This window comes from Corvus brachyrhynchos, unplaced genomic scaffold (assembly GCF_000691975.1).
Source record: "Corvus brachyrhynchos isolate BGI_N302 unplaced genomic scaffold, ASM69197v1 scaffold87, whole genome shotgun sequence".
NCBI lineage: Eukaryota > Metazoa > Chordata > Aves > Passeriformes > Corvidae > Corvus > Corvus brachyrhynchos.
Genome location: NW_008239767.1, coordinates 5,531,260 through 5,543,560, shown reverse-complemented (window position 1 = coordinate 5,543,560; position 12,301 = coordinate 5,531,260). Strand labels below are relative to the sequence as shown.

Here is a 12,301-nt window from a genome sequence, read left to right as displayed (position 1 = left end):
GATCTTGAGACATTCTGTGAGGGATTCAGCCAGTGTGAATTATTTCATGAAATAGTGGTTTGATTCGTTGCACCTCCTTGCAAATAGTATAATACCAAAGAATTTTGTCTTGGAAGTGCATATTATGTGCCTTACACAGAAAGATCTTAAAACATTTTAGACTATCAATTAAACCACAGGTCATGATGATAGTGAAAGAGGCATTGTTTTCACCCACTGTGGCAACTGCCCTGGCAGTGAGCACATGGCTCACATTTTCCCAGTGATTCATTAGCCAAGCCAGTAAAACATCCTATGCAGTCTGACACTGTGGCTTACTGGTAGCTGTTCTTCAGATGATTGCTCACATTGACATGATGCATAGCAGCGTCAGAACACTCACTTTGGAACTGACCTTTTTTGTGCATCTCTTTTCTCTGGTTTTCCCACCAGGTCTGCTCTGCTGCCTCACAGCACTGCAGTTCGCATAAGCAGTTGCTGTAAGTCTGTGAAGCTACGAGTAAGACATCTCCTTCTAAATATCACTGGTGTGTTTTGGTGAAGCCACAGGCAGCCACAGGGTGCACAAAGGACACAACACTGAGCACTAGGGAGAGGACGATGTTGGTAGGGCAGAAGACCAAACCGTCAAGGGTAAATTCTGTTTGATGTTCAGCTGTGTTGGTTTTTTAAGCCAAAACAGAAAAGAAGCAGGATAAAAAGCCTTCACAAAGCAGAAGTGTGAGTGTAATGAAACGTAGTGACTAGACAAATGAAAAAAAAAGAAAATGTTCATTATAAAACCCACCAAACTTCAATTTCAAAGCCCATAAGAAGAGGTGGTCTGTCAGCCACCCAGCTTGGACTGGGCACCCAACTGGAACTCATGGTCTGGGTTCAGTTCCCTGCCTCAGTCACAGGTTTCCTGTGTGTTCTCAGGCAACCTCCTTCATTTGCCCCATGACTGACTTCCTCATTTGTGCAGTGGAGATTATCTTCCTCACGTTCATTGTGAGCACAAAGACTACTGATGTTGCTGAAGGACATGATGTTGCGATGGGAAGAGCCACCCTGGAGACCAGAGCGAGAGAGGTGTGCTTCCTCACAGGGGATAGTCACCCATGCTGCTTGCATTTTTGTGTTAAGGAGTAAAGGAAATTATTTCTAGATCTCAAAAGGGTTGATTTTTTTTCTTTCCAAGTCTTTCAGGCCTATTTTTTTGTGGAGTTTGGCTGCCCCAGTGCAGCAGCAGGCATTTGGAATATTCCCTGTCTCTCACCTTTCTCTGCTCAGTCTGTCTGCTTATGGCTTTGAGTCACTCCTGTCTGCTCAATACGTGCACCTGGCACAACCCAATGGGATCAGAAACACAGCTTCTGTCATCTCCCAACTTACGTGGAGATCTCCTAACACGTAAACACGGTTGTGTGTAAGAAAGAAACCAAAGAGTGCTTGAGGCTGATTGGAGGGGCACCAAAAGTGACCCTAGCAGCTGAGGAAGGTGGTGCTAGGCAGTGGAATGCCACACTCATGGACTCCTGCCAAGGTGTGGCTGCTAAGGATGTCCACATTCCCCATCACCACCACTGGCCTTCAGCCCCTCTGCTCCTCCACTCAATCCCTAATAAGCAGAAATACTCATTTAAGGGATTTTTATATACTCTCACTTGGTGCTGATGCTAATTCTGAGTAAGGAATCAGAAATGACAAGTCACATGCCTTTTGATGTGCCCTTTTATCTCCTTTGGGTTGGGAGTTAAACCTCTAAGTGTGAGGACTTCTCAGTACAGGAAAAGCAATGTCTCGTTCCTTCTGAGGCTGGTCAGCTCAGAGTCCTTTGCCATGAGGAAACAGGGACGGTTTGAGATGTAGTGCTGTTGACATTGGATGTCGCCTCTCTGCCTGCAGTGCTTGTCCCTTTCCCCAGCAAACTGGGAATTCAGTCTGCTTACAGCTCTAAAGGATTAGTGCCTGAAAATGCAGCAGCTGCTTAGTTGTCCAGTGCTGTTTCAGCCCTTTGCCCAAGCTACAAATAATGAGTTATTGAGCTAATTTAGTTTTATAGAGAAGTGTTCTTCGTCTTGCAAATCAGGAAGGCTATTTAACACAGTGTAATTGGCTTCAGCTGTAAGATTCAATACACTTATCTAGGATTACAGTTCAATAAAATCTAATTGTGCTGAGAGCAACAGGAATTATAGAAACACCTGGGGATTGCTTTCTGCCTTTCCCATGAACAAGGTGAGCTGGATGTCTTCTGATCCTTATGGTTTGGGTTACGCTGTTCCTTGACCTGCCCACTGGCAGGAGCAGCTTGAGGTGGCACTGTTTGGCATGGGGAGGTGAAGCCAAGCAGGTGAAATGATGGGTGGCCTTCTTCAGTCAGCTCTGTGTGAGTGATGCTCTCATTTCTATGTGCCCAGCCTAAGGCAGGCTGGGGGAACGCGAAGTAAACGATGTCTGGTCATTATGATGGTGGTGATAATAGGATCCATGAGGTATGTGAGATTAAAAGCCCTATAACATTGCGGGCCAAGTCATTCACAGAGGACGAGGCCTGAAATCAGTTCAGTGCCTAAACATCCTTTTGTCTTGCCTCACCCGGTATAGAAATAAATACAGGAAAACAAATATTTTTTCAGTATTTCCTGTCACTATTTACCAAGTAAGAAGCTGTGTAAAGCCAATTGCTACTGGGAAACATTTGCTGGCCATCGTGCATTGGCTTTATGACGGTGTGCTGCAATTTAAGAGAGCCTTTTTGCCCAAGTATTCATTAATGAGGTTTTCATCAGCCACTGAACAAATGGGGAAGCATTAGATTTAATTTTTCACTTGCAGAGGTTCAGGGAAAAGCACTTTTAAGTGGGATGAGGACACTGGCACAGGTAGCGAGTAATTTGGGATGATGGCTGAGCAGACGGTGTGGCAAGTGTCCTTGTGACAAACATGAGGTGCAAACTTTGTTGTTCTCTTGTAGAGAGACATCCCAAACAACAATCCTTGATCTAAACATAAGCTTGTGTCATTAGTGCTTACCTAACACCATGCTTACTTTCACTATTATTTCTTCCAGTTATTAATTATCCTGGTGCAAGCAGAAAAGGAAAAGTGTACTTTCAGACCGAAGTAACACATTTGGCCAGTTCCAGTACACTGACTTCATGAGCAATAAAATATGTAACATTGCTTGCTGCAGCACGTGCTGTACTAATCATTCTCTGTGCAACTGCCTACTTTTTACATCATTTTAAACAGATGCCAGGACTACAGGGAGTAATAAAACAAGATAATAATGGCAGAACAGGTAGGTTTTGTCATACAAGTTAAAAACAAAACAAAAAAAACCCCACCTCTGAAAGCCATGTGAACTGTAGAAAGCAGCTCTTTTCACCTGACAATGTTAAGCTATAATTACTGAGTGCAGAGAACATCTTTTCTACAGGAACAAGTGGTGAGAATGGACCATGCAGGATGTCCCTGAAGCTGCTGCTGTCACATTTTGAGAGCAGAGAAGAGAGATTGATAAGAATTTTTTTTTTTTTTTCTGTTATGGAGTTGGCTTTGCTTGTGGCCTAATGATTGCTGGTTCTTACTACTTCTTTAGGTGATAGTTAACTGGGATGGTGATAATACTGATATTAAACTTCTGTTTTCAGGTGACAGGAAACTGAAGAAGAAATTCATGTCATATCTAAGTTTTCAGTTGGAGTTGAACTGTCAGGGAGAACTAGATAGACATTTGAAATAGTCTTTGCTGTTTTGGTTACCTTTATGAGGTGATAAACCCTGTTTCTCTTTGTTTCCCACGCCTTTATTTTTTTCATTGGGACATTCAAGAGTTGGTGCAAAATTAACTAAGAAGCAAATGCAGGGGGCACTTCAAAATTTGTCCACTTTGCATGCATCAAAGTACTAATGTAAGCTTGTGCACATTACCTGCTGGTATGCAGCAGCAGACAGCAAATGGTTTGTTAGTGTTGGCAGTGCTCTCATGAAGCTAAATACAATTCTTACACTTGCTGGCTCGACAGTGAAAAGTGCTTTTAATTCCTATCCAGTTTTTTTCTGCTTCCTCTGTCTTTATATTGCCACCCTCGTAGCTTGGAATAATAAAATGAAACTTGGAAGAGTTTATGAAAGTCACAGTCAAAAACATGCGTTATCTTAGGTCAGGTAGATGAAACCAGTGCTAACTAGGTCCAGTCTCTTCTCAAATCTGGCCAAAATAGTGTTTCACCTCACATTTTGGGAGTGTGGCAGTCCATTTCTCTCTAAAATAGCTGAAGCTGGTAAAAGTGTTTTTCAGAAAAATGCAAGATTCCCCAAGATGTTGCAAGGTTGATGATACTCCTTGGATTCTGTGCTGAGCAGGGCTAAATCCATATGATTTCTGGACATTATATCTAAACTACAGTTGAAATTCCATCTTGTTTAGTATTGTCATAGGATTGTTTCTGCAGTAATTTCTTATTTCAAAAAAATTGCATGCATGAAGATTTTTTTAAAGCAAGGCTTTCAAGAACAGTTCCACTCCATTCAAAAGAGTACAGTATTTTGCAGATATGTCTTATACTAGTTTCATGTCCAGCTATCTGCCACAGTTAAGGGAAATAAAATCTAATGTCTTCTTCAGCCAGTAGATCATTTCCTTTTCCTCTTTTATGCCATTTGTTTTAGCTTTTCTCCTCCTGCACAGCTTTGGATTTTGTCTGTCTTCTTGTTTTAAAATCTGCTGTTGTATTACTCTCAGTACACAGTGCTTAGATGGGTCGTCCTCCACCTTCTCCAAAGTATACCAAGGTTCTCCTATCTCATGCCTTGTATTTAAGAATTAGTGGCATGATGTGTAATCCATGAGTTACTGATACAAGCTGAGAGTTGTGCCTCCAGCTGTGCTGGTGATGTACTCCAGCTGCTGGTGGGTGCTCAGTCTGCAGCACCAGGCTGGAGTTACTGCCAGATAAAATACAAAAATTGGGCATCATATCAGCAACACGGTTCCAGTGGAATGGTTTAGGTCTAAGGGTAAAAGCTAATACAGACATAGCCATTAATTTCTCACCCCTCCAGGGCCGTACTTCTAATTAAGACCATGCATACACTATTGAATGTTTCTAGTACTATCCCCTCAATCTATAAATTATTGGTCCATTTAATAGGGCTCTGCATACAGTCCCAGCTCAGACACCTGCCTGGTACCCACTGATCCTGGTCCTCCTGCCACAGTCATCTCCTCTTCATTTACTTGCTAATGGAATAGCCTGCTCTCTCTGTTATAATCTCACATTGTTTCTCGAATTGGCTTCTTTTTTCTTTCATTGTAATGACTTTGCTATTCCAGGGCAGATTCCCTGGCAGAAGACTCACAGCATGGCAGTCTAACATCACCCTTATCCTGGTAGTAGCAACCACCCTATTTTGTGTCACCTTTTCTTCAGAAAACACCGCTAGAGGCAGTTGCAGCCTTACTTGATCTTTCCCTATGTAGAAGATGTGAAAATACTTAATGAATCATTTTGGGGAGGTGTGACCTGCGGGATGCAGATGCGTGGGAGCGTTTATTTGTTGAAAGCATCAGAAGGGGAATCACTCCGTTATCCGAGTACCCATGTCAAAAGGTGGGAAATCGGCATGCTCTGAAGTTTCACTTTACCTTGATTCTTCTCCTAGCTATCTCTTCCTGGAAGGTAGTTAATTTTGGAAAAGTGCACAAAGAGAGGAGAAAAGCAGCATGTAAATTCCCAGGATTTCCTTTGGGGGAGAGATCCCGCAGAGGAAGGAGGGAACTCTTTTAATAATCTTTGCAGCATTTAATCCCAAGAAAGCGCAATAAAATCAGTGCTTCCACTGAGAGTTGGTAGCGAATTTTTTCTGTAACAAGACCAGTTTTTAGTTTCTTTGTAGTACAGTCTGATTAAGACTGTATCAAGTTGACTGAGGAGAGCAAAATCTGGTTCTGACAGATGTTTCCCATGATCTGAAGAATACAAATACTCCTGCAAGGTGACAGACGGCTTGTTTACATAAGAATTTTTTTTTTTTTTTAATTAAAAAGAAGAAAAACCAACAAAAACACACAAACACAAAGCAACATTCAGATCAGTCATTCTGATCAAGGCAGTGTCAATTATTAGGCTGTAAAGGGAACTGATGACTCAACTTGGGCACAGCGCTGCGGCAATCTCCGATTTTCGGTTTCATAACAGGTTCTTTTCAGGAATGCTTTTCATTGATACCTGCTGTTTGAATGTGTTTCTGGGAGCGCATATCACTTTGTGATGGGGATGTGAGACACTGGTGTCAGCGTGCTACCTTCATGGGATGCCCAGTGGGAGAAGGGTCCTCTGACCCATCGCACTGTGCACTCGTACCTGCACATCACCAGTGTTGTTACCAAGGTAAACTTTATAGATAAGTTCACATCAGTAAAAAAAGCACTTTGATTCAGAAAGCGAAATGTTTTCATGAGATCCCATGCTTAGTAATTCCAGCGAGTGCGCTTGTTAAAGCAGGTGAGTCAGAAATGGAAATGCAAAGCATTTCTCTGAACAGTGGCCGGAAATTAGCTTTGAAAACTGAAACAAAGCCCCAACCACAGTTTTATCTATTTACCTAACAGTTTTAGACCTGTGAAAATCCCTTTGTCTTTAGGACATATTTCGATTCCTCTCTTGTAGTGCTGGTGCGATCCTTAGGCTGGATGATCTGCCATGTCAGGACTATCTTGGTGTGTCTTAATTTTTTGGTTTAAAGAATTGGGTGCCCTGTTAGTGTCTTCATTGCCTGTGGTGCTGCCATATTCTGTCATGGCTTGTGGTGGAAGTATAAGGCAGGATGGGATGTTGTAATATTTGAGTTAATGTAATACTGAGGAAGAAGACCAGGGGAATTGAGTGGAGTCACTCAGCTGCTTATTACCCAGTGCATAAGCTGTGTATATATATGTGGCACATGGGGCTATCTGACTGTTCTGGCACCAAAAACTCCTTGGTTTGGGGCTGGCTGCTCCCCAGCTTAGCATGGGGAGCTTCAGTGGTCACAAGCCCCTCTGTCAGGACATAGCCCTCTGTCTATAGGGAGAGGGCAGAAGGGGGTCATGAACATTTTCAAGTCAGTAGTGGTTGTCTTGCTGAGAAAAAACTTAAAAATCAGTGTATTGAGTGATAGATAGCAATATTCTTTTCCTCATCCTGCACCTTTCTTCTCTGCTGACATCTTGGTACCTCTTGCTTATCCTTGAGACTGAGTCTGGATGCTTTGGACTTGTCACCCAGCCTCAGACAGCGTAAGGACTGACTGCTTTCCTGGCAGCTGTAGTGTGGTCTGAGGCCCATCATTGTAAATCATGGTGGAGGAGGACAAAGTAATAGATGTGTTTAAGAGACTTGCAATTCCCACGGCAAGGCTGGTAAAGTAGAGCTCATTTCAAAGAGAAGGCGGTTTGGTGATTTTTTCTTAATTACTGTTTACCTAAATAAATAAATAATGCATATTCATGGCTTTAACTAGAGTAAGTCATGTTGAAATGTTTACCTCTCCCGAGGATAATTATTAAGGGCGGGGTGTGGGGTGCAGCAATTAATAATAAAACATTTAGATGAGATTACAGAATGTTCTGATTGGAATAGTAAACATTATGCTAGAAATAAAAGCAAATAAACAAAGCTGTCTTGAATTTAAAAAAAATAAATACTATGCCATCTGAAGAAACATGCTGAACAGAAGCAGTTTGGGTATGTGAGGGACGTGCCCTTGGAGCTCTTCAGTATCACAGGGAGGCTTCTTCAGTATAAAAAGCCATCCCTGTGGAAGAAAGCCCCTCATTTCCAGTCTGGAAAAAGGATAACACAAATATTGGCATCCACACAGATTAGTGTAGCAGATATAACACCTATCTGCACCACTTTGAGGCTGGGGTCCATTGATTCTTAAACCACACAATGGAGAGTATTTCACCTTCTTACATCAGTAGTAAATAAAACCTTCATTTGCATTGTGAGCCTCCTCCCTCCTCATTTTGCACATTCCTTTGAATGAAATTCTTTGCTCGGCTGAGAGTTTGAAATTTGGACTCATCCTTTCATATCGTTTGGCTGTGGTTCCTTATCTGGTTAATCAGATCAAAGAGAGCCAGTGATGTGTTCTAAGATTCTTGTGACAGCTGTGTACCATTAGGTTGAATGATTAAAAAACCCCCATAATTGCAGTGCAGCGCAGTAGATACAGATTGGTCTTTCAGTTTAACATAGGGTAGCAGGCAAACTGAGCCTTTGACAAAAGACCTGCTGCTTTAACCCCATGCAGACAAAGCTGGTCTTCCCCCAGCCCCACCTGCCCCCAGCTATTTTGGGCCAGCAGAGGAGTGTGGTCGAGCAATGGGTGTATCTGTCCTGTTGCACTAGGTTGGGGCTGAAAAAGAAAAAAGAGGACAGGCAGAAAGCAGGTAGGGAGCACCAAGGTAGCCTGTGAGGACCAGTAGCCTCAAAGCTCCTTGTGCAGCTGGGGTGGGCTCTCTTTTCTTATCGAGCTGTCTCTTTGCAAGTTGTCTGGCCTCTCCGGGCCATTTCCTAGCTTGGGCATCTTTTGGGGATGAAGGCTTCCAGACCCCCTCATCTAGACCAAATTGGTCTCTTCTAAAGTAGCTTCCCAAGTGCTAGGATGCTTGCTGGCACCTAGCATACCCGGCGTGCTGCTGCCATGTGTCTCCTGGACTCCCTCTCATCTAGAAACTGAAAAGTGGCTTCTCTTAGACTGGAAGTGCGGTCTGACTATTAGGTGTGGTGGAGTCCTCGCTTATGTCAGTCACTAGTGCAAGTCTCTTGCTGTCTCTGAAATAGAGCAAAATGTCGAGGAACAAGCACTGGCGGATGGGCTGTCTTGCTCCCAGCACAGGTGGAGGGAATGTCCCGTTGACTTTGGTTCTTGTGAGGCATCTTCACAGCTGGTTCTTTCTGGCTGATAAATTACCTCCACCACGTTTTGTTACTCACTTCAATGGATAAACCTTTTTTCCTGACCCATCTGCCTGCTCTACAGGATCTGTGAATGGTGTCTGTATCCCAGAAGACGAGGGTGCTAATGGTGGCACAAGGTGTCCTGTTGGTCCATCTCCCCTGTAGCAGAGGGGTGTGGTTTTTTAAACATGGTGCATTTTTCCCCATCAAAAGAATATTTCTGGGCTACAGACAAGATTTCTGTGGAGCAGAAATATCCATTTCCATCTTCACCTCTTTTTCCTAAGGGTTTCTGGGAGTTTCAGCTGCACGCCTTCTGGCAAAGTCAGCGGCAGCAAGGCAGCCAGAGCCTCGTGTGGGTTTTTGCAGGTTGAGACCATGTTGCACACACAGAGTGTACAGCACAGTAAACCTGATATTAGCTCACAACTAATTATCTGTATAAAAATTCCCCTGCTCGCCAGTTTGCCGTTAGAGGCTCACTGGTAAGATTTATGACTGGCTAAAATGAAGTACCATTTCCTTTTTCTCAACATTACTGTGCGTGGCCTCTCTGGCTTTTCTTGTTAAACAGACCTGAGTTCACCCAAGAGGGAACATATTTTTGAAGCTCTTTCCCATCACCATTCTGCCTTTCTCTTTTTGTATTTTTAACAACCACTGAAGGTTACCCACAAAACAATTTCGGGTCTTTTGACTTTCCCCTGGAGAAAGGGGTGGAGACAGAGAAGCTAAGAGGCAGCTCCTTCATGGGAGATGCAGCACTTGCCCACTTTCAGCCCTATTAGTTTTCACAGGCTTAGGGTAGGTGTGTACCTCCATCAACATGGATGTACACATCTACCTCTTCGTAGTTTGGTGAGCAATTGTTGCATCCAGAATTTATACGACCTAGAGGATATTTTCCTCACTTCATGCTGTAACGTGGGGGACCAGCTGTACAGCTGGAGCAAGACTGTTTCTCCTGCCCTTATGTTGCACACGTATATCCTCATTCCACGGGCTGATGAAAACAAGACCACTGCCTGAACTTTCTGAACTTCCAAATGTGTGACTGACTTCATCCTAAATCACCTTAAAATTAGTTTGTGTAACATTGTAAGACAGTTGGGGTTTTTTTCTGAGTACAGAGGAAAAAAAAGGGAGCAATGTTGAGCTGCTGCCATCTCTTCCCAGTTGCAGTTAGACGTAGTTATTTTTGTATTAGAGCTTGGAGGAAAACCGGTAGAGATGCCAGATAAACCTTCCCAAAACAAACATTTGTGTTAATACTTAAATATTGTTCATCTTTTGCAGCATTTACTTATCTCTTTCCCACATGCTGAACCTTATGGGCAGTTTTTGTGGTTGACTGTGGCCTGTTCTTTCGTTCTGGATGTTAACGGGTTTCTCGATTTGCAGTTTTTAAAAGAATTTAGCAGTAAAAGTCTAACTGTGATGATCATTCAACACGGGAACATCTTTTTTGCGTGGCAAGTGTGTGTTTTTGTGGGTCATGTGTGTTGGGTCAGGAGTCCTGGAGCATTAACCCAGTGAGCGGTGTCATTTCATGATGACCTGGGAAGCATCCTTGTCCAAGAGAACCAGCGCTGGCTAGTCAGGTATCATCTTCCAACATGCCAGACTAAGGGACAGCAGTTTCATCCTCATCACTGCACCATCTCATTTTCTCCTGTTTGCATGTGTGTTAACCATAATTTCCAGCCCTTAAGGGGAAATAAGGTAGGTATCTGAATTTTCATCAGATCTGACACAAAGTATTAGTCTGCGGCTTTTGCTGTTGGCTTTACTGCATAGGACATAAATATTCAACTCGTGTCATAAGGTTACTGGGGAGGGTTTTTTTCTCACAGAATGTATTAACTTTCCTTTCACACCTAGCCATTCTTTCATGAGTCATAACCCCAAGATAAAATATTTTCGGTGGTGGCTTTAAGTCAAGTATATTCCAATGAGAAAATCATTCAGGATTTACATAAAAAGATTCATAAGTTCCTGTGGCAATACTCTTGAACTACAGCCTTATGCCTCTCCTAGTCCTGCCTGATTGGTGTGTCACAGACCTAACTGCAACCAGAGGACAAAGAGGGGTGGAAAATTCTCCCTGTGCACATTCCCCAGCTACTCTGAAGGTTTTCTGTTTAAGCCTGATTGGTTTTGTTAAGTGTAGCTAGTAAAAATCCAGTTTGCAGACTCCAGAGCACTCCCCTGGCCAGCACAGGGCAGCAGCAGCTGCCTTCCCCTGCAGCCAGCCAGCCAGCCATGGTTGTCTTTATGGTTCTCCTGGTGACTTCAGTCATAGTTTCTAGCCAGAGTGGTTCCTCACATAGTTTTGCCATTTTCCCACATCTGTGGGAACAGCTCAATCTCATCTCCTCTGACTGTTGACACAGCTCACCCAGATAGGGATGCACTGCAGAGCTGGTTATCGCAGCCCTGGGATGGGTGAGTACCTCCCTGTTTCTGGTCCACACCTCCTTGGTTGTGTTGGTTTTCTGCATCCCACCTCTGGGCACTGGGGAAGAAGCTGCTGTGTCCTTCTGACTCCTGTTTTGGCTGCCCCTGGTTAAACAGTGCGTGTGGGAAGAAGCAGGAGTGATGGATGAGCATGTTCTCTCCCTTCGGAAGAACTACGCAGGTTATTATGAGGAAATAAAATGCACTGAGGGTGAAGCAGACCATGTGTCTTTTGTGACATAGGTATCGATATCATCTTGGGTTTAATTTACAGATTTCAGGGATAGATCATGCACTAGATGTCAGGAACACTGCAAATGCCTTCCCAGCCTCAGGCGACCCTTCAAGCTACAAATGTTCCTATGAAGCTATTTCAGCCAGAAAGAAATTACACACAAAACGTAAACAAAACACATTTGCTAATCTCTGATGGTATTGCATGTGACAAAGAGGGATCCTTGACTTCACTGGGATCAATTTCTGCACGTATTTGTGTAAGTAGCATCATTGCACTCCACCAAGTGAGGCACTGCTTCAGAAAACACCATCTCTGTTTGCACACCTGTGCTCACCTCTCCTGGCTCGCAGGTGCACAGAGTTCCTTAAATATTTTTTCTCCTGTCCACATCTGAGAGAAGTTCACCAACTTGTCACCTTGTGTGGCTCCTTTTACTTAGCCCTCATTTTACCCACCCATGCTGAACATCAGGGTAAACCACCCACTATGTATTTGTCGCACTTGTGTATTTGTTGTTCACCTCCCTCAGGACCCACCCAGCATCTCCAGTTTTCTTGAGCACAACTACACGATTTTCAGTCTGAAACATCTTTCATGATAACTGGAGTAATACCCAGGTACATTCATCATGCCCTTCTCAATTCACCTTTCTTGTTTTGTTCGTTGCAAA

General features: G+C 43.4%; 1 protein-coding gene across 6 annotated transcripts in view; it reads left to right on the top strand.

Annotated features, from left to right (window-relative positions):
• Nucleotides 1-12,301, top strand: part of BACH2 (BTB domain and CNC homolog 2) — a 145,281-nt gene that overhangs the window by 45,801 nt on the left and 87,179 nt on the right. Inside the window, exon 3 of one of the 6 annotated variants that reach the window (XM_017742857.1) lies at nt 433-633. The exons of the other annotated variants lie outside the window; for them this stretch is intronic. The gene's annotated coding sequence lies outside the window, so the exon portion shown is untranslated. The remainder of the gene's footprint in view (nt 1-432; nt 634-12,301) is intronic. 6 annotated transcript variants of the gene reach the window in all.